Source organism: Triturus cristatus, chromosome 3_2 (genome assembly GCF_964204655.1).
Source record: "Triturus cristatus chromosome 3_2, aTriCri1.1, whole genome shotgun sequence".
In the NCBI taxonomy this organism is placed as follows: Eukaryota; Metazoa; Chordata; class Amphibia; order Caudata; family Salamandridae; genus Triturus; species Triturus cristatus.
The window spans coordinates 9,706,691-9,730,632 of NC_140584.1; positions in this window are offsets into that span (position 1 = coordinate 9,706,691).

Genomic DNA, 23,942 nt, shown 5'->3' on the forward strand with positions numbered 1-23,942 from the left:
ATCAGTTGACTGGGGGTGAGTGCTTGCAATGTTCAACACTCTGTCCATCATTTCCTTTGGTTTTGCTTTGGATTAAGAACAGTACACCTCACTATAGTCGCGTTTTCAGCTCCCAGTATTGTTCTTTCATATTTTGTTAGCCTACTTGGGAGTAAGGTACTGTGTTCGGGTTCTGGTCAGCAAAATCACAACTGCTTGTGGAACGTACACCTTAACAGGGTGTCCCAACACAATTGACTCACTCTGTTCTATGCTCACACAGGTTGTGGCTACAGCTTTCAGGCAACCTGGTAATGCACATGCCACCGGATCTAGGGTAGCAGAAAAATATGCCACTGGTCTTCTCATTATTCCATGTCTCTGGGTCATGACTTAAAGTACACAATTACCCCGCTCATAGCAGAATAATGCAAATTCTTTTGAATAGTCCGGCATTCCTAAAGCAGGTGCTCCACACAAACAATCTCACAACTTTCTAAATGATTCCATGCTTTCATCATCCCATTCTATAGGGTCCTTTGCTCTTTTTCTGGTCAACTGTATCAGAGGTTTAGCTAGTAAAGCAAATCCTACAATCTATTGCCTACAATATCCTACAACCCATGCAACTGCATTTGTCTTATTCTGATCCTTTCAGAGGTCACTCTTCTAATTCCTCTCTCTATCTGATGTCCTAAGTATTTGACTGAGTTCTTGCAAAACTGAAGTTTCTCAGGGGACACTTTGTGTCCACCTTTTGCCAAGTGATTTAGCAATGCAATTTAATCAGTGACACAGTCATCTCGAGTGTTTGTTGCTACCAACAGGTCATCGATATACTGCACCAGGACTGACTCTCTGGGCAACACAAGAGATTTGAGGCTTCTTTTAAGAATCTGATTAAAGATTGAGGGACTTTCAGTGTACCCTTGAGGCACACGATTCCACACATAAACATGCTCTTCGAATTTAAACAAAAATAAAAACTGGCTATCCAGATGCAATGGAATAGAAAAAAATTCATGGCATAAATCGATTACTGTGAACCAACCTGCTTTCCCGGGTATCTGATAAAGAATCACAGCAGGGTTGGGCACTACTGGACAGCATGGTACAACAATCTTATTAATTTTCCTAAGATCTTGAACCACCCTATACTTCCTGTAAGGTTTCTTAATGCCAATTATAGGTGAGTTACACGTGCTACTCATTATTTCTTTCAGGATGCCTTGTTCGACTAATCGCTCAATCTCTGTTGCAACACCTGCCTTTACATCTGGACTCATTTTGTATTGTCAGGTATTCGGATAAACAGCTCCTTCTTTCACTGTTACTTTTACGGGATCTATATTTACCATCAGTCCTATTTCTTTTCCAGTAAAATCCCATATTTCTGCATTTACAGTCAGTTTGACTTTGGGAGGTAATTCCTTTTGGGTCACCATCGAATATAATTCATTTACTTCTGTTCCCTATTCAGATAGCAAGAACGGCGGGCCCTTCTTGCCGCACCTCACATCAGTTCTGAAAAAAAGTAATCGTCGTGCAATCAACCCCGTACGCCAGCCGTTGAGCAGCGTTGCTGTGTTCCAGATCAAAGCAGAGAAAAAAGAAAAGTGGGGGTGCACGTATCTAACAGTCCAAAGAACCAAAATATAATTTTCATATGTCCTCTTTATTTCAAAAAGATTTTTTTTGAGTAATAAAAAATGGTCAGCCAACAAGATCCTCAGTGATCCGGCGTGTTCCTCGAACACGCCGGATCACTGAGGATCTTGTTCGGGACACTACCGGAATTCGAGGCGCATGTTAAATAGACTGCTTCTCTGGGAATTGTTGTGAAGAGTGGAAACATTAAGTAAAGCCCTGATGAAGTTCCACTTGAGGGAATGAAACGCGTTGGCTAACCATTTCTTATTACTCCCAAAAAATCTTTTTGAAATAAAGAGGACATTTGAAAATTATATTTTGGTTCTTTGGACTGTTAGATACGTGCACCCCCACTTTTCTTTTTTCTTTTTTCTCTACTTCTGTTCCCTGTTTAGCTGGCTTGAACTTGTAAACTCCATCTTCATCTGGGGTTTGTATTGCAACACCATCCGGTGTTCAAAATATAGTGCAATTGATTTTGCACAACAAGTCTCTTCCAAGCAAGTTTACAGGAATTGAGTCACAGACCATAAATGTATGCATCTCTTTAAAATTTCGCACCTCCATTGGTTCTGTGATCGGGGCTCTAATCTGTTTGTTCGAAACACCTACGACTTGGATGGCTTCACCCGAGAGGGGCAGGTTAGGAATGTCTGCTGTTCTCACAGTAGACCTGGTAGCACTAGTATCCAACAAGAAATTGATATAATTTCCTTCCACTTTACCTTCTACATATGGACCTGACTGATCTACCGGTAGGGATGTGCCTAGTATGCACTCCCCTTCCTCCCCTCAGGCACTTTCAAACCTGTTCATAATCAATTAGTGGGTCCTGCAAAAGAAGCTGTGATGTTACAAAAATTTTTTACCACTTCCTTCTGGAAATCCGGCATCCACACTGTACTTGGCTTGACTCACAAAATTTGACTTAGGGGCAGGTAGCAATTGACTCTGAAGATCTATACCCTGTTGCTGATGACTCATTAACACCTTATTCTGCGTCTGTGGATTTAAATTTTGATTCGGGCCATTATTAACTGGTACAACTTTACACTCGTTCTTCCAATGCCCCAACTTCCCTCACCGTGACAGGGAAACCTTTTCTTTGCTTTTTCCCTGTTCAAACTTCCCCGTGGCTTACCCTCATTATTTTCACCTTGACCTTGCACTCTTCCTTGATTTTCTGACTGTTTATTTAATTGAAGCTCTTGTTGTTCAGCTAATTTTACTTGAGCCCACATTACTTTTTCTTCTAAGGCTTTTCGTTTGTTATCAATTTCATCCCCACAATATTTAGCATATTTTAAAATCTCATCAATGAGCTTTGATTGCCAACACAACATGTGCTGCTTAATCAGTTGTGATATATCCAATCTTAACCCTGTCACAAATCGATACACAAACTGAGTCATGTCCTTGTTTTCTAAACTTACAAACCCACTATACTGTTTGAACTCCTGTAAAAGACGTTTGTAGTAGGCATGTACAGACTCATTTTTCTCTTGGGTTGCTCTGTCTATTTTTACCCAATCAGTTTCTTTCGGGGGAATTTTACTTTTCAGAAAAGTGATTACTTGATATTTTTTCATTACCTCTTCTGACGGGGCTCCTGTCTTTGAATCTCTTGGATATTCCTCACTAGGTCAATCTATAGTAATTTTACACTCTGTCCACAAATCCTCAGGTACCACTATGTCAAACAGACCATTCAGATCTTTTAATAAAACCTTTGAAACTTTCATAAACCTTTCAACTTGTCTGTACCACTCCACTGGTTTCTCTCTCAATTTTGGGAAATCATTCATAAATTACAAAATATCCTGTCTAGTCCATGGTACATGTACGTACTCCCCTCCAGGTACTTCCCTCATCGGAGACAACCTTTCAGCTTTTTCTGTTTCCCTCATGGCATATTCAGATGTCGTTTGATTTACCTGTGCTTCTTCCTTTTTTTTTTTTTAAAAACCTTTATTCAACAGATAAAGTCATCACATGGCATTTCCTTCCATCCACTTCGGGCCGGCAGCATATCATGATAAGCAGAGTAATAAAGAGGTACACAGCGAAATGCCAACAAACCTAAAGGTCCGGCCGCGCGACATTATATATGGGTTTTGCATTTTAGTAGAACATAGATACTATTGTTCAAAAATAGAAAAAACAACAACTGAATACCCCTTCCTAAACTAGCTTCACGATGAGAAGAACAGTCCGAGAGTGAAGAACTCATAGCGAACCAGGGGGCCTCCTGGGCAATAAATCTCAGGCTTTAATTCGGAATCATTACAGTGCATATCTTGACAACATTACTATCAATTCTTTAAGTAGTGCTCCTGACAAACCAACCATACACAGCCGGGTGCACAAGTTCACCATCTGTCGCCTCACCCAGCCAGCCGCAATGGGCGACTCAGCTCCAATAGGCCTCAAGAGCAGCGGGCAGGTACACTAGTACAGGGTCTCTAAGAAAGTCCCCAGTCCCCAGTCTCCCCAGCCGGCAGCCAATCCCGGACAGCTTCTGTACCCCCCCCCCCCCGGCACGCCATCCGCTCTCCAGTCTAGTCAGGGAGAGAGGGGGCCACCTCATTAGGTAGCAGAGGGTACAGCAATAGGTACGTCTTTAAGGGGTCCCAGATGGCCCGGGGTCGGGAACCAGCCAGAAGAAGGTCAGAGTAGAGGGCAAGCCGATCCTGCTTCTTCCTTTTTCTTTGCCCACCTACCTTTCCATCTTTCAAGATCTCCCCATTTTTGTAACAGAAATAACAACTCCCTGACCTGTAATTTTCTTCCAGACACATTCATATTCTCCAAATCCTTATGAGAAAATTCTGCTCTATATGGTTTCTGCAACACCTTTGACTTCCCTATGTCAATTCCCATTTCAGATGCCAGATTTGTCATGGAATGTTTTTGTGTTTCGTGTAATTCTTCTGCAAATAAACAGTAACTCTTCCTTACTGTATGTGTTTAATCTGTCCAGACCCACATTTCCAGCAACCATTTCTTCCAATTCTACTCTCAATTTGAAAATATCTAATATTTTTGGCTGTGATTTTGGTTTTTCTATTTCTTGAGACCATCTCTCTATATCTTCTGGGGTTACATTTGTGGCACTTCTAGTACCTTTTGAGGTTATTGTCTAACTTACTTCGAACAACTGGGCAAATTTCTCTTCGGGGTTTCCATTATTGGCTCTCTTATGGGCAAATCCATTAATGATATTACTGATTCGCATTCATTGCTTGATCATCTACTATTATTTTTTCTTTTCTAAGTTCTATGCTTGGGGTAGCCATTACAGGATCTTTAGAACAGTTTGACTTTTCACCATACAATGGGACTACTGGACCTATGGTTAGTGGTATGGTCAATGCATCAGGATGTATATTCATCTGAGTTATTTTCTGGATCAGTTCCTCTTTATTCCTATTTATTACTTCCTTTTCTTTTTCTTTAAGTACCCTATTGGCGGTGTCATGTACTATTTGTGGAACCAAAGGTGTTCCTATCATCGGGGCACTAGGGGTCATTCTATTGAATCCTTCATTATAAGGCGGAGGACTTTTCATCAATACGTCTTCTAAATACCCTACTTCTGCTTCTCCGCTATCTATGAATGAATGAATGAATCAGTTTTTATATAGCGCAACGTTGACTCCAAGTAGTATCTTGGCGCTGATGCTGAGGAAAGGGCACCTTACAGGAGAAAGAGAAAAGCTAGCATAGTCACAGATGATTGCTGATCAGAGAAAAGACCAAGCTGTGTTCTCTGGAATACCAAAGATCCATGTTTTTAAGGACTTCCTAAAACTGAGTTCATTTTGTGTATGTCTGAGTTGGGTAGGCAAGGAGTTCCAGGCTTTTGTCCCTATGGCTACTAGTGTTAATAGGAGGTTCTCTGAGGATGACCGTAGAGTACGTTGAGTGATGTATGGCTTAGTTCTAACGTTAAGATATTCTGGTCCGATATTGTTTGCTGTTTTATAGATAATGGTAAGAACCTTGAACAGAATCCTCTTATGGATGGGGAGCCAATGAAGGGTTTTCAGTGCAGTTGCAGAGGAGGTATCTCTAGGCAGATTAAGTACAAACCTCGCTGCAGCGTTTTGGACCACCTGTAGTCTTTGTAATACTTTTTTGTTGGTTCCTGCGTAGAGACTATTACAGTAGTCCAAACGGGATAGCACTAAAGCTGCTACCACCGTTTTTTTGGCCGACATTGGGAGTGGATCAAAACATTTTCTGAGAGTTTTTATTACTTGACAACAAGTACCAGCCACAGCAAGAGCTTGCATCTGTCATGGTTAAGTGCTTGGTTTTTTCTATGCATTTACCTCCCGTCCGCTCTTCTGATGTTAACACAGGATATAAACCTTCTGCCACCATGGCCTATCTCCATTGCTTCATTTGACTATCTCTAGTCTCTCAGGGAAATTTAGGATAATATTTGCTTAGGGTCCTGTTACTTCGTGGTCTATCACTTTCAAAGGCTTCCATTTTCCATTCTTCTAAAGCCTCATACTGGGTCAATCCAGGTCTGGGTTCTAATTCATTCATTCGTCTTAAATTGTACAATATTCCTCCATTAAAGCTTCCGTACTGAGGAAATGCTAATATTCCATCATCTTTTGTGTATTATACCCAATTTTCTAACCATACACAGGTATGATAGCCTCTTTCCACCATCATGTATGATGCAGGCGTATTAGGAGGAGGAATAAGAATCCCTTCTCTACTCTTAATGGGTTTGTCCTTTTTAAAATAATTCTTAACCTTTTGCATAAATGACATGTTTCTCTTTTCTCCGTACATTGCGTGCTTATGCTTATTAAGGTACTGTTCGTAAGCAAACCCTATAAATCTTCTGTCTGGACTAGTCCCTGTTAATGTTGGATCGTACATGCAAACTCCACTAACTATTATTGTTCATTGGATTTCTATTTTGATGACCAATCAGACGCTTGCTTTAATTCTAAAAAATTCTCCAATACCAGCGTGTTTTCTATTCTGAAGACCAATCTACTCTTACTCTGTTATCTCGCTCAGCCAATGCTTGTGCGACTTTTCTGTGATGTCAATATCACTCCTTACTACTGACCCCTCCTTTACAATTTTTGCATCAACTACACGCCCACTGTTCCAACCAATTCCAGCACTGCTCTCAGTGACGTCAGTGCAGCACCCGCAACTGACCCCTCCTTTACAAGGTAATGCGAAAACGTATTTTCTCCCAGAATTTCACACAATTTTCATTGATTAACAACATATAAACATTTGCCATTGTGTCTGACCCACTAATTCAAAGAATAGTAAGATTTCTTTCACTGCAAGTAAAACCCTACGCCTTACTCTTCACACACTAAGAGTAAAACCTTTCCGCTTACTCTTCACACAAGCATCAGAGAACCTGCTACTCCTTCAGTATTACCCTTTCTAGGTGATATAATACCAAACTTTCACCAGCGAAACTCTTTGCTACCAATTATTCTCTCTAACATACAAGAAATTAATCCCTAACTTAGTGCTTCTAATCCTACATAACTTTCAGCACTTTCTCGATCCAGACCAATAACCTCACTGCAGTGTGGCTTCCATTCAACACCCACTATTCAATATTCACTGGAATTTCCAGACAACATAAAACAATACATAACGGGTTTTGGTTAAAACATAAATTAATAATTAAAATTTTCAAATACAATCCCCCATCTCACTAATTATACTAACCATGCCTCTGCTACCAAGAAAAACTGATGTAGCGGAGTTTACCAGCTCACACAATCATACACACAACACTCAGTTGGGCCCATATACTTTCATACATACATGCAATGAGCTAGCAAATATCCGCTGGTCATCAATTTTGATTTACCTTAGAAAACCTTTACACCCATATTCTTACCATTCCTGTCTCCTAAGTAAATGTACATTTCGAAAGATCTAGTAGTAGATTAGAATAGGGAGGAAATACAAATAATAATATTAACACATTTAACCTTTATTAAAGAACCACAGACTCAGTAGGAGTTTTGAAAGTTTATTTGAATTAATAAATTTTGTGAGTCAAATCAAATTACAAGTAGATACACCAAAATCCTCCATCAGGTAAAAGTCGTACAGTTAGCTTATAATTCCATGAGCATTAATTAAATTCTTGTGATGACAGTACCTGAGGCGAGAAAGAACAGAGAGCAAATCCGTAGCATAACCCCATATATTTACCTAGAATGGTGTGAGGACCTAGATATCAGAGTATCAAGGATTCAGGACAGGTTCAGGACTGGGAGGGTGATCTCTTCTAGTGTAACACCAGCGTTACACCCCTCTCTGGTTCTACTCTCTCCGGATCGGGCTCGTCCGGACCCCTTCCTAGATGTGCTTCCTCGGTTGTTCCGCGATTCTTCCCTAGTGTTGGATTCTTCAGTCAGATTGCAGCAAATTCGGGCAGCATCTCAGCATAGCATCGGCATCAAGTGGGTCAAGTGTGACTAACTAACTAAAACTTACCTCTGTTATACCAATTCAAATGTATGATCATCCCCCAAATGTTAAAATTCTATGTACACCCCTCAATTTGATTGGGCTAGGCAGTAGGGTAAGGACATCACACCATACTAAGTGCAATAACTTTCTTTAGTTCTATTGTCTAATTCCCTGCCCCTTAATTTTAATACCCACAAGCTTTATTCCCACAAGCATTTCATATGTGGATCGATAAATCTGTAATACAATGTTTCATCTTCTTCCTCTCGTAGGGTCAGAAGTTGTTCTTCCAATGTCCTTGCTGGGCACATGGGTTGGCAGCCATTCAATGTCTCTATTGGTCACGGAACAAGGAGGTATCACGCATGCGTAGTTGCTGCAAGGGGACAGAGACGTTGGTTACTCTCCAAGGCCCAAATACGAGCTATTAATAAAGTCAGAGAAGAACATGTTAGAATACAGATCTAAATGAATTCACTGTATACTGCTTACTTCTACACTAACCCCATTTACTTAATATATCTTTTGCATTAATGGCTTAGTAAAACTTGCAAGGTTAGTTTCAGCACAGCATGTGCGCTAATGCGAGGTTTTCGAGCAGCCATATTATAAGCTATTGCGCAGCTGCAAAGATTTCCTCCAAGCGCCAGGAGACGTCATACTATGTAGATGTAGTAGACGCATGCGCAGAGAAGTTCCCGCATTTTTTGCGGCTATTTTAAGACACTCGGCTTAGTTATTAGTAAAGCACATAGAAAAGCTTCCCCTAGATACGATATGTAAAATGTAATGTAAAATTAGTATTCACAGGCATGTTGATTATAATGTTACAGGTTATTCGAGAGGATTGCATACGAGCAAGTCTCTTTTTATATGAAACCTTGCTCCATCAATAGAAGAGGAAAACATTTTTGCATTTATGTAGCGCTTGGTACCCCTGATAAGGTATTGAAGTGCTTTTTTGGTGAGTAGCACACGACTCCAAAACTCATAAAGGATTACTAGTGAATTACTATAGTGAAAATATCTAAGTAATTTGAGTGGTGGATATGTTAGTCAGTTATTTGGAATGAGAAGGATAGTCGAGGGATAGAGGGAAAAAGGTTTGCATTTATCTGGCTCTTACTACCTCTGACAAGGCATTGAAGCACTATTGGTGGGAGTAGCACACTACTCCAGAACCCATAAAGGATGAGCTGTGAATTAGTATAGTGAAATATGAAAATAATTGAGTAGTGGACATGTTAGTTATTTGGATTAAGAAGGATAGTGGTGGGATAGAAGAGATGAAAAAGGTTTGCGTTTATATAGCACTTGCTACCCCTGATAAAGTGTTGAAGTGCTTTTTTGGTGAGTAGCAAGCTACTCCAGAACCCATAAAGGATTAGTAGTGAATTAGTATAGTGAAAATATGAAAGTAATTTGAGTGGTAAATATGTTAGTTATTTGGATTGAGAAGGATAGTGGAGGGATAAAGGGGAAAAAGGTTTGCATTTAAATAGCGCTTGCTATCCCTGATGAGGTGCTGAAACGCTTTTTCGGCGAGTAGCACGCTACTCTGGAACCCATAAATGATTAGCAATGAATTAGTACAGTGAAATATGAATTCAATTTGAGTGGTGGATATGTTAGTTAGTTATTTGGATTGAGAAGGATATTGGAGGGATAAAAGAAAAAAAAAAGTTTGCATTTAGATAGCGCTGCTACCCCTGAAGAGGCGTCAAAGAGCTTTTTTGGCAAGTAACAGGCTGCTCTGGAGCCCATAAATGATTAGCGGTGAATTAATATAGTAAACTATTAAATGAATTTGAGTGCTTGATATTTTAGTTAGTTATTTGGATTGAGAAGGATAGTGGAGGGTTAGAAGAGGGAAAAATGTTTGCCTTTATATAGCGTTTGCTACCCCTGACAAGGCGTCAAAGCACTTTTCCTGCGAGTAGCACGCTACTCCGGAACCCATAAATGATTAGCTGTGAATTAGTACAGTGAAATATGAAATTAATTTGAGTGGTGGATATGTTATTTAGCTATTTGGATTAAGAAGGATATTGGAGAGATAGAAGAGGGACAAAGGTTTGCATTTATATAGCGCTTGCTACCCCTGATAATGTGTTGAAATGCTTTTTCGGTTAGTATGACTCAGAAGACAGGGGGCGATTGTTTCAGCAAAGTTGGTCATTCCATGGAGGTATCTCATCCTGTATCCTTTAGTCTATGTCCTGAGCCATTGGAAGTGACTGTCCTAAGATTACGAAGCCTCAAATCCAGTACCCCCTCAGATAAGCAGATCTGCAGTGGCGGCTTCTCCTAGTCAATTTAAAGAAGGGTTACCAGTTGACTCAGCACTTCACAATCAGAATAGCAACAAATGGCAGCAACAAGGTATTGGGGGCAGTCCTCGGAACAGCCAAGACTCAGGGCAGGTGGAGCACTCAGGAAGCCTTCTGCTTCTACAATTGGAGGGAATTAGCTGCAGTAAAAACAGCTCTATTGTATTTTCTTCCACTTATCAGGAGCTAACCTGTCTATATGCAAACAGACAAACAAAGTTTCAGAGCTTACTTGAATCGACAAAGAGTGATAAATCATTCTCTCTTTTTTTTCCTTTCCAAGGAGATAAGCTTATGGTCAGAGCAGAATCTCCACTCCCTGAGGTCAGTGTTTCTTTCAGGGAATGAGAATGGGCCTGCCGACCAGCTCAGCAGGAAGTTTCCCTCCTTTGTTTTCCTCTATCTCTCTCAGCAGACCTTTTAGGGGATGACACGGACGTTCAGCCTCCCTTGCCTGGACATCTTTGTCATGGAGTCAAACTCCCTTCTTCCTCTATTCTGGTCTCTGGTTCCATCTCCGGAAGAAGGGGCTATAGACTCCTTTTCAGTGACTTGACCCCAAAGTCTTCTGTATTTTTTCCCACCTTTTCAGTTAATTCCCTGGGTCTTGCAAAAGATCGAAGACGTTCAGGCCGGGGTTTTTTTCAGTAGCACCGGGTTGGTCCAGAAGGCATTGGTTTCCTCTCCAAATCCATTTGACAATTGTGGTACCGTAGTATTCCCTCTTCATCCCTCTCCATTGAGTTTTTGAGTTCTGTCCCAGGAGTCTTTCAGCTATTTCAGTCGAGGGGCTTGGCTCCTGAATGGCTGATTCTTTTAACTCAAAGTTGTTTAAATGAGGTTGCTGAGTTTATTCAGCTCTTTCCTGTAGACCCTCCACCTATGAGTCATACAGCCGACATTGGCACAATTTTGGGACCTGGTGCTTAACTAAGAACCTTGAGCCAACCACTAGTGAGCCTATAAAGATTTGTCATTTCCTGTGACATGGATTTGTGTTGATTTTAGCTGTTTCTATCATCAGAGCTCAGTGCACAGCAATCCAGGATTGCAGGGGGAGGGTGAGTTTGTGATGGCTCATCTGGCATCCAGGAGTTTTTTTCTTAAGCAGCCTTTGGTCCATTCTCCTGTCTCTGCCTGGAATTTGCCAGTAGTTCTTGAGACATGTATCTGTCTTCTTTTTAAATGCTTGGACTCTTGAGCTCAAATATCTAACTGGTCATTTTTGGTGGATATCTGCTTGGGCAGGAGAGTTGGTGAGATTGGCTCATTGCTTTCTGTTTCTCCCATATATGGTGGCTCTTCGCCCTGATCCTGCCTTTTTACCAAACGTGTAGTGTTCTTTTCACTATTCTGAGAGCATTGCTCTCCCAGTAGTCTATCTAGCCCACTCATCAGCTGATGATGAAGCTCTATATACTCCTATTGGGCTTAAGCTGTTTATTTAAATAGGACATCATCTTTTCATACAATGAACTCCCTATTGTTACCATTGAGGTTCCCAATAAAGTGTCTCATCCATCCGCAGCCACAATCTCTAGATGGATTAAATGTGCCATAATTAGGTGTTTTAAAAATTGCAAATCTGAGCATTCCCCATCAGATTTAAGAGAGATCTATATGGGAATAACCACCTAATAGGTTTAATTTATGTGAGCCGTACTTAGAGACATTTGGTGTGCTGCCACGTCGAAGTCTCCACTTATGTTTTTTTCACCTTATCGGGTGCTATTGGTTGAAGGTTTTTCTGCTTCATTTGATGATCATGTTATGACTTCAGCTTCCAAGACATCATGTTTTGTTTAAATAGATTTCTTTTGATGGGTGAATAGGAGAATCCATAGTTTATTTTATCACCTATATAGCATTCTACCTGGAGTGTTTTCTTTAATTATAAGACAGTAAGCATAGTCACTCAGATATAACTGGGTATTATTTCACATGTAAAGACTGGATCGAGGAAGGCATATGAGGGGGTTATGCCCGATACTTTACTGGTAATCTTCATTACTCCGATTCCAGGTCTGCCCCAATAAAGTCCTGTATCCCACCCCCTACACTTCCCAGGGTATAGAATTGATTATGTCTTATGTGGATGGTGTTTGGTTTCATCTCTAGTAATAACAAGAAGTTATGGTGGAAGTTCCTCCCTTATGTAAGGGTTGTTGGGTAATAGCAGCCATATCATGGGTACTATTTTTGTCCACTATACAACGGGTTCTGCAGCACAGAGATTCCATCTCACGTGTAAGGACTGTATCAGGGATGACCTCGACTCAGAGTCCCAAAGATTAGAGGTAAGTAACTGGACATTCCTCAGTATTAAGGGAGATGGTGAGACCAAATAAAGCACATATGTTAGATATGACTTTTTCATCGGGTTTGCTTCTAGACTTTTTGCTTTTTGACCTCCAGTTTTTGGCCCTGTTTTTGTTGGTTTTAGGACTCTGAGCACTTTACTACTGCTATTTAGTGCTAAAGTGCATATGCTTTCTGTGTAAATTGTATTATGGATTGTTGTTTCCATAATTGGCATATTTGTTTTACTGGTAAATCCCTAGTAAAGTGAACTGAGAGTGCCAGGGCCTGTACATCAAATGCTGCTAGTGAACCTGCAGCACTGATTGTGCTACCCACAGAAGTAGCCATGTAAAGGTATTTCAGACCTGCCACTGCAGTTGACCTGGCAAGTGTACCCACTTGCCAGGCCCTAATCTTCCCTTTTCTTTCATATAAGTCACCCCTAAGGTAGGCCCAAGGTACCCCTGTGGGCAGGGTGCTGTGTATGTTAAAGGTAGGACATGCACTGGTGTGTGTGACATGTCCTGGTAGTGAATTACAGTGTATTTTGTTTTTCACTATTGCAAGTCTATCTGTCCTGTAGGATAGAATGGGAGTTTACTTATAACATCTTATAAATATATCTTACCATTGGGACAAGATGGAAAGATGGAGTTTAGTATGCCTGAACTCAGAATATAAAAATGCATCCTTTAGTAAAGATGTTTTTTAGATTGTGTGTTTGAAAATACCACTTTTAGAAAGTGGGTATTTTCTTGCTTAGCCATCCTGTGTGCCTCTGCTGGTTTGTGGATTGACTGTTTGGCTTTCGAGTGACAGGGGCTGGGGATGTGCATTCTCTCAGACAGTCACTGGGAGGGGTGATATGTGGCCTGCCTTTCCCGAATGAGTCAGGGCAGGGCTGATAAGACCTGGGCTGCATTCAGAGTAGTGGGAGGGGGTTTCCCTGGCACATGAATAGGCCAGGTCTGCATTTAGAATGGTGGGAGATTTCCCTTGCACTTGAATAGGCCCTGTCTGCCTCGGACAATACTGTCTCCCCCTACTGCCGGGAAGCTGGATCAGAGAGGACAGAACTGATTTGGACTAAGCACAGGGATTCTCTGCACCAAGAGAACAAAGGAATTTGCTGTATAAATATTGGGACCCAGACCCCAGAACTTCAGATTACTGCTGATCTAAGGAACCCACTAGAAAAAAGAGCTGGTAATGCTGTCAGAAGGAACTGCCACTTTGCTGCGTGTTCTGCTGTGTTGGCCTACTGCTTGCTGCTCCTGTCTTGGGCAAGGAAAGGACTGTATTTAACTTTCATCATCCTGCTGTTAGTTTTCTCCAAGGGCTTGAAGTAGAGATTGCTTCCTGTTGGAAGTCTCAGGGACATAAAAGATTTCAGAGTACTCTTTTGGGACTAAGAAGTCTACCAAGAAGAAGAGCTGGAGCAGATGTGAGGAAGAACCACCACTTTGTTGTGTGCTTTGCTGTGTTGGCCTGCAGTGGCTGCTTCTGTCTTGGGCAGTGAAAGGACTGGACCGGACTTTCTGCAACTTCTTTTTGTCAGAGCTTGAGGTAGAGCTTGCCCCCTGTTCAAGAAGTCTTAGTAACAGCAAAGACTTCAAGTTCATCTGCTACTATCACTGGTGACTGTGTGTTTTATGCTGCAACAGAAGCAAAACCAACCCAATGCTGTCAACGACGCCGCTGCCAACTCCGTGTCCTGAAGGCACCACAGAGGGTACCGCCACACCCCGCGCCGCAACCCTGGTCTAACAGATGATGCCACCTGACGCCACCACCAAGCCACTGCTTGTACCGCGACTTGTAGGCACCGCACTCCGCACTGCCTGGCTTCACAACGCCGCCCTGGTATCTCCAGAGACAACGATCCACGGCGACATTGACACTGCTGCTTGCACCATGGTTCGGTCACCACTCGTAAGTTACACGATGCACCGCCCTCATTCCGCACCGCACTGCAGCTTTGGCCTACTGATGCCGGCGCCATCGACTCCAGTTCGTCAGCCGACGACAGCGCTTTCATAATGACGGCACTGCTGCTTGCACTGTAACCTACCAGCACTGTGATAAGCACTGCATCACTTCGGCCTGCAGCCCTGGTCTCACCGATGCTGCTGGACAACCGTCACCGAGTAGCTGCCTGCACCGCAACCTCAGGGTACTACACGCTTCACCACTGCACTTCGTACTGCAGCCCCGACGCCTGCCGACGCCGGCGCTCCCGACTTCAACCGCAAGGAGTTTGACCTGCAATGGGTATGACTTCAACGGCCCAATGACTCCTGCACCGACCTCCAAAACCGACGCCTGAGGATGCCGGCTCTGCGGGGCTCAACGAGAGGTCGCTGACACCCTGCAATTTCTAAAAGGTACTGTTTTGCAGGTCTTTCCGACACCTTAGCTGGCTCCTGATGCCGAGGTCAGCCAGAACGGTTTGGATTTATGTTCACGACGCCGTGATACCCCCAGACGGAGCTATCGACTTCAAGGAACTGTATTTTAAGTCTAATTTTGATTATTGAGAATTCTAAGAACTGTATGGTAGATCTTTATCGTTTTTGGCCTTGTTTGCTTAGATAAAATATTGGGTAGTTTTCTAAAACTGGTGCGGTGTCCTTTTGTAGTGTTTTTACTGTATTACTGTTGGTTATGTGCACCTGCTTAACACACTGCTTCTGAGATAAGCCTGACTGCCCGTGCCAAGCTACCAAATGGGTGAGCAGTGGTTATTTTAAGAGTGTGTCCCCCTTACCCTGACTAGAAAGAAGGGTTCCTACTTGGAGAAAGGTGCAAACATGGCCAACTAGAGCCCCCCCATTTCTAACATTGGTTGTCAGCAGTGAGGATAGGACTTGTGTTTGTACTTGACTTACAGTGATTGGTGTGCACTACTACCATAGCGCAGACCATTACGTGACACATACTATTTTCTTCTTGGTCTATTTTTGTACTCCCATCATTTTTTAACTTGAACTGCTATTGCATCAATGCCTGAATCAAGAGCATAATCTGTTGCATCCTTGGAAGTGGCCTTTGAGGAGGAGATGTTAGAAACCCACAACGTGAAGGAGTTTTAGGCAATTCGCAAGAACCTCAAAGTCCAAAGCAGGGGCCTTACCAGGAAAGAGGATCTACGAAAGGCACTGAGGGCCTGGGTAGCAGCCAGAAATGTTACACACACAGAGGAGTAGAGCGTGGTAAAAGCAGTTTCTAAAAATACTGCCCTCACTCACAAGATTGTGACATGCTTCATCATTGGGCTTACTTCAGTACACCCCTGCGCAGCCCAACGCCTGGGGTGGAGCAAAAGGGAGAGGAAGACAATACAAACATGTAAGATATACATATATTTCTTACCAATGTATATTGGGATCACCGAAAGAGAAGTGCAGTGAAGATTAAAACTAGCTCGGAGGTTTTGTTGCTCAAAAATGTATTACTAGACACCCCAAACTCAGAATATAAAAATGCATCCTTTAGTAAAGATGTCTTTTATATTGTGTGTTCGAAAATACCACTTTTAGAAGGAGGGTATTTTCTTGCTTAGCCATCCTGTGTGCCTCTGCTGGTTTGTGGATTGACTGTTTGGCTTTCGAGTGACAGGGGCTGGGGATGTGCATTCTCTCAGACAGTCACTGGGGGGGTGTGATCTGTGGCCTGTCTTTCCTGAATGAGTCAGGGCAGGGCTGTTTAGACCTGGGCTGCATTCAGAGTAGTGGGAGGGGGATTCCCTGGCACATGAATAGGCCAGGTCTGCATTTAGAATGGTGGGAGATTTCCCTTGCACCTGAATAGGCCCTGTCTGCCTTGGACAATACTGTCTCCCCCTACTGCCGGGAAGCTGGATCAGAGAGGACAGAACTGATTTGGACTAAGCACAGGGATTCTCTGCACCAAGAGAACAAAGGAATTTGCTGTATAAATATTGGGACCCAGACCCCAGAACTTTAGATTACTGCTGATCTAAGGAACCCACCAGGAAAATGAGCTGGTAATGCTGTCAGAAGGAACTGCCACTTTGCTGCGTGTTCTGCTGTGTTGGCCTACTGCTTGCTGCTCCTGACTTGGGCAGGGAAAGGACTGGATTTTACTTTCATCATCCTGCTGTTAGAGTTTTCTCCAAGGGTTTGAAGTAGAGCTTGCTTCCTGTTGGAAGTCTCAGGGAGGTAAAAGATTTCAGAGTACTTTTTTGGGATTAAGAAGTCTACCAAGAAGAAGAGCTGGAGCAGATGTGAGGAGGAACTACCACTATGTTGTGTGCTTTGCTGTGTTGGCCTGCAGTGGCTGCTTCTGTCTTGGGCAGTGAAAGGACTGGACCAGACTTTCTACAACTTCTTTTTGTCAGAGCATGAGGTAGAGCTTGCCCCCTGTTCAAGAAGTCTTAGTAACATCAAAGACTTAAAGTTCATCTGCTACCAGCACTGGTGACTGTGTGTTTTATGCTGCTCCAGAAGCAAAACCAACCCAATGCTGCCAACTCTGTGTCCTGAAGGCACCACAGAGGGGGACCGCCACAACTCACGCCGCAACCCTGGTCTAACAGATGCCACCTGCCAGGTATTGCCGTCTGAGTTAATTGAGCAAATGGACCAAAACGCGTGGTTCGTTCTGTGGTCCTGCCCCCCTCCTCCTACTCCTTACTTTATCAAGGTGGGAGTGTCGCCCGGAGTGTATCCAGTTTGATAGTAGCCGGGAACTGAACCGGACTGCCTTTCATAGCAGTAATGCTTCCTGTCACGTGAGGAGCTCGGCGTGACGCGGCCAATTTACGTGACTCGTACTGGTGTCAGCACATTTCCCCAGGCAACAGCGCTCGCGCTTTTTTTTACTCTTTTGGCAAAATAGCTTCTTTTGTTCCCCTTTTCTCTGGGTAAACGGTGAAAAACAAAAACAAAGATGATTTTTTATCATTATGTGTACTGCAGTATTGGGGCAGAAAACGTTTTTCTAGTAAGGCACATTCATGTAAAAGTCATATGGGCACACCACTAGTGGCTATCATGTGGTTTAGAAATGCCTGCCCTGTGTCAAATGTGTCCAGCTACAGCATATGCTGTGCAGGCACCCCTTGTCTGTAAATAGATGCCATATATTATGCTGCTGAGTAGACGCAAGTACAAATACAATATTAAAGCAATATAAAAGCAACTGACCCAGGTGTGATATGGTTCTATCTGCTAAGGGTGTTCCAAGGAATATCATCGCTCAGCCCAAAGACGTGGCTTTTAAGTCTGTATACCCATTTTTTCCCCTCATCAGGAGTGAATTTTTTGTCGCCTGTGTTAGAATTTAGTCTAAGTTTTTCCACCACCGTCCATGCTAAGTCGTTTACTGTGTGGTGTTTTTCCAAGTAGTGTGCTGTCAGTTTTGTGTTAGACTTCTGACACCTATTGGTGATCCTGTGTTCCATTATACAAGTTTTTTAATTTTCTAATGGTCATGCCAATATATTGTTTACTACAGGGACACGTGATGAGGTAAATGACGTACTCAGAGTTACAATTAGTATGTGTCCTTTGCTCCCATGGGTATGTGAGACCCACATCAACCGTTTTGGTGTTCTTTGTCAGGTGACACACATCACACAAGCCACATCTCGTGTGTCCCTTGAGGGGAGGTAAAGTCCTTGGATGCTGTGAGCTCATGGGTGGCTAACGCCGGGTCTGGTGTGTACTAATATATCGCTCAGATTTGCACTCCTTTTTAAGGAGAACAAGGGCTTTTCCACATTTAGTCCATTTGTGTTTAGTATGCGCCAATAATTCTTTTTAGTATTAGCTGCTTAATATGGTGTGAGGTAGTGTGAAAGGTAGTGACACATACTGGTTTGTTCATACCCAATGCAACAGTCTGTATTGTTAACCATAAAATTTCATAAATATGAATAATTATTATTTAAAAGGTTACAAAAGATCTGTTTATCTATTGTGACTCATAGCGTTTTCTTAAGGACATTGCGACTTTAATATAATTAGAGACGGCAGCGCAAATAGGTAAAGTAGACAAAGAGTGCAAAACATTCAAACCGGCAATATAAGTACAGGGCCAGATTTCCTTCAAAAGTGGGGCTAAGAATTCTCCCCCCAGCTCCTTATAAAGAGGGTAGAACAACATAAAGTGCAAAGTGCTCTGAGATGCCAAATTGTCACAAGGGCAAGGTGTTAGTTGATCAACCCGTCCTGATTGTTTGACGAATGCCACGGGAAAGTGCAAGATACATACATGGAATCTAGTTAAAAACAATTGTGCCTGTACGTTGGTAGTAAAAGTTAGATAACATTGCTGTTGTGTAGGAAACAAGCATGAGGGACCTGTCACTACCAGTTGTAAGCGGTGGATATTTTCCCCAGAATAATGCGCCTCTTTTATAATAACTTTCGCATTTGTGTGGATATTAGCAGGGTTGTCATAGTAGTGCCCCAGGCTTATCTCATGGATTTTATCTTTCACGAAACGGAGTCAAGGGATCAACGATGCGGTATCTAAGTTGATACAATCCTTAATAACTTCCCTTGAGAACATTAAGTCCTCAAATAGCCAGATTTTTTCCCAGAGGAGCAAAGGGGCAATATCTATTCGATCCTCAGGATAGTCCAGCCACAGCTCATGATGACAAAAAAGTGTGGGGCCACTATTTGGGGTCATCTATATCCTTTTTATAAATTTGTTTTCCAAGACCTGTAGGTGTCGGCTTTTGTGGTAACCCCGAACTCCTGTCCATTAGGATGCAACGGATAAGCATTTGGCTTTGTAGAGGGTAACCAATTCTGCCACTAGCTTGTGGCCTGGCTTGCAGGCAAAGCGGAATAACCCCTCCACAACCCAGCTAGTATGTTGAACCCTTGCAGTGATAAGGGAATCCCAATTCATAGTATTATTAAAAATGTTCCCTAAATATGTAAAATTAGACAACTTATTGGTGGTCTTACCCCTTACATTGAATTTTCTTGTTTTAGTTGATTTGGTTTAACACACCATAATGTTTGATAGGCCCAGTGCTGACATAAAATCTGTGAAAGCAGTAAGTGATTTTTGAGGCTCTTAGCTGTCAAAGCCATTAGCACGGGGTTGTGCACATAAGATAACAATGGGACCGGATTGCCTCCAATCCTAGGAATATCAAATTCCTTCTCTATTAAAAATAAATCTAAATAAAAAGAGAAATGGAGCTAAAATGCACCCTTGACGAACACCTTCGGTGGAGACAATTGGCCTAGTCTTTAACCGTAGTGGAAGTATGAAGCATATGCAGAAGGGAGATGAGAGCCTCTTCAATACCCATTTTCCCCATTAGTCCCCACAATTTCTCCCTATTAACAGTGTAAAAAAGCTCTGGACGAGTCCATGAAGGCAAGGTGGATGGAGCCCCTGCTGGCCTTCATGTACTTTTCCATAATCGGAGACAAATTGAGGCACTGTTCTTTATTGCCCATTCCCGTTCTATAACCATATGGCATTTTTGACACGATCCCTGTACTGCTCACCCAGGTCTCTAGGCGTGCAAGGACGCCCCTCCTCAATACCTTTGTAGTGGCATTGATAAGAGAAATTGGCCTATAACAGGCAGGGTCACTCCTGTTGCCCTTTTAATACACTGGAACCTCAATGGCCTCCTTCAAGGTTGTTGGGATGGGGCAGATAACCACTGCTTTAAAGACATTGGTGAGCAGCGGTGCCCACAGGTTGGGGTTTCTTTTGAACAGATCTATTGGAACCCCATCAGGGCCTGGGGCCTTCATACAGATTCCCCTCGCTAGAGCCTCCTCGACCTAGGCCACTGTGAGGGATGCACTTAGTTGTGAAGTCAAAGTTAAATCCAGTGTCGGTTCCCCGCTTTCCTCAGTTCTTCTTTCCTTTGTATAATAGTGCTTTTATAAGCCTGTCTTGAATTATTTATTTGGGTGCTATCACGGGGGTTAGCTTGGAGGGCCATTTTAAGGTTCTTTTGAACTCTGGAAAACCTGGTGTTAAAACACCATATCCCCAGGGGTTCCCTTCTCTGGATTTGTCTGGTTAGATTTTTAGCCACATCTGCACAGATCAGTTCAAAATCATGAACCACCTCGTCAGGGGAAGAGTCATCTTGGAGGCATCTCATTATATGGTTTTCAATTTGCCGTGCCAGTTTTCTCCTCAAATTCGGTGGTGTTTATTTTGCCCCAATGTAATCTTACCCATTTATTGTGATTATAGTAAATTGGGCAACCACCACCTTTCCCTTACCTGAGCTATGCATTATTTGGTTCCACCTCGAAGTCGCTGACAAGCAGCAAAAACTTTCTTGTGATTAACATAAAATCAATTAAACTTTCTCTTCCTCCTCCAACATAAGTAGGGCACTGTGGTAAGGGGCTGCTGACTGAATTATAAGTATTAATAAGACCCAGGTCATTTTTAATAATAATGGAGTTTAGAGCTTCGCCCTGTGATGTGTGAATAAAATGAGGCTGAGGCTGGCCCTCTTTTTCCAGCAACCCACAGCATCATTTACTGCTATACGAACAGGTGGTACAGTTGAAATCCCCCACCGAGTGGATACATAAAGGCTGACACTTCCCTGCAATATTATTGATCTCCGCCTATAGGCTTCAATAACATGACAGCTATTTTGTTCGAAGATGTTATATTACCAATTTACCAGTAGTGACTTAACCCGAATCAAGTTGAAATCAGGATTAGTTGGTACCAGGGTGAGGCCTTTACAACAAGGGCTTTTATGGACCCATATTTAACTGAAATTAGAGTCACCAGCCCTCCTTTGCCCTCCCAGCCAGTGAAGGTGTTGCATGGAGGGTGAAGGAACGGTAACAGTCCAATACAATATCAACCTTATTCCATGCTTCCTGGAGGCAGACAATATCAAAACCCCTAATACACTCCAACCATACCTCATTAGACAATTGTGCACGTATACCTGTGATGTTCCATGAAATAATTTTAAATGGAGTAGTATGACCCTGGTTCACCAAGCCCACCTCAGTCCAGTTAACGACATGCATGGTGTGCGGGTTGCTATGCCAAACCCCTCCCCTCCAGGATTATTATTGGGGATTGAAATGGGGAGCTGAGAACGGGTTTCAAGTTTATCTATATTGTTACCAAAGCTGATGGTGTTTTGCAAAGTGGGACCAGGTGGATTTGCAAGCTGCCTGTTACCAATGTCATCTGCATGCGAGTCCCTCCCTAGGTTGGCACGTTGTGAACTTGTTCTTCTCGATTTGGCTGAGCTACCAGTTTGCACAGGAAGTCAGTCGATTTCTGATAAGCCAGAGTGAGCATCAAAGCATTTGGAGTGAATACATGAAGAGGACTGGGGGGGAGGTATCTATTCCGACCTAGCCATGAGGGGTGTTGCCTCTTACTAGTCGCCTGGCAAGTGGGGGTAGAAAAATTCCAATGGACAAGCCTTTATCATTTCACTAGGTGAGTCTCTAAGGTGCTTCAGAGCAAAATGTGCGCACCTAGCATTGCTAAAAGTAGGTACTACACAGTCCCATTGCACACATTTAACTGTGGAACCCAACCAGCTCACCCGCCTTGCCAGGATGATGTGTTCAGGCCCGTCAGAGCCTGGAGGAGGCTGGGCTGGGCCCACCCTCTTGGTTCTTTTCATCTCCACACCAGGATAGAAGCATTAAGTGCCAAGTTCCGACCTGGTGAAGCGGTGTAAAGGTAAAACCTTTAGCTTCCCCTGACTGTTTATAAAAGGTCCTCTTCACTATGGGGAAACAGAAACTCACACCTGCCACAAAAACCACCGAATCTATTTTAGATGGCTTCCTTCAAATGGCGACAGGGGCAGTTAATAAGGAAATAGAACTGGCTGAGAGAAGACTTTCACTAGCCACACTCCTTGATCCACCTGCCTTAGTTACTGGGGACTCCCACACAGTTACCACTGAAATAGATTCTGAACAGAGGCCACAAGCTCCACTTTTGCCCACTGTTATTATCTTGAGTCAGGGTGACTTATGTGCCACATGTGAGGGAGATGTTCTTGCCTCTTGACCAACTACAGAAAAGACTGGGTCCCATGGCGCAACAGGAGGGAAGAGGAAGCACACTGAACTGGCAGGGGTTGACCATAGACTGAAGGGTCAGTCACCAAGGGTTAAGAGAACTAAACACACCCTAGGAACTGCCTGTGGAACTCGTAATGGTGGAGGAAAAGCTTCTGCACAGGTTGAAATGGACACATAGACTGAAAACGTCAACAAAGTAGTAAAAGAGGCTTTGGAACCTTTTCTATCTTGCTTAGTTTGCATAGAAGAGCATCTTGTCTGACTATAGCAGGACCCAGGGAAACAAATGGCACTTAAAGAACAAAATTATATGGCCATCCTATCTAGCCACAAACATAAAAGGGCAGATGATGCTCTCCCTAGTGCCTCTCTGGGTGGATCAGGCCACCTTACAAGAGTTCCCCCTCACTAATGCCAACAACAAGTTAACGGTTATGACAGCATGGGAAGCCGGGCCGGATGTGATCTCTAATGGGGATAACCGAAGGAGGGGGCACAGGGTGACAGAGCAGTTAAGACCTGGACTCATGTGTCATATGTATACAGGTGTCGGATCATTTCCTGTCTCTTCACCTTGGCCACAGCATCGTCGGGGGAAACCGAGGGAGACACTGGCACGGACGTGGGGAAGGGATCCAGCACTGGGGCCACCAGTGCGGGGGAGTCTGGCGCAGCAAGTGGCACGGAGGCCGAGGGCTGTCAGGCGGAGGACCTGTCCAGTCCCAACACCGACTATGACGCTGACGGGTCCGAGGCTGAGCTCCCAGAGGGGGCGGAGGCTGCTCCCAGAGCTGAAAGCAACACTCTCTCCCTCGCCGCACCCTCCATTCCCATCACCCCCCTCCCACTTGCTCGGGTCCCTTGTGTCCGTGTTAGGCGACAACAGGTGCGTGAGAGACGGCAAGGAGGTGTATTTAAGAGGTGAAGGGTGCACTTCCACTCTGGATCATTCTGTGGTGTGTAGGCACATTCAATTGCATGGTGCTTGTCACATGCACGCTCATGATTTAGGTCATATTCTGAAAGGAATTCGTGTGCCAGTCACGACCCCGTCTTGTACGCTGCTTGCTAACGGTAATCATGTGCTATTCAATGATGAAGCTTGCTGTGGGATGCTTCCGGGAATTCCTCACATCGTGACTGTATCACTACGAGTGGTTTT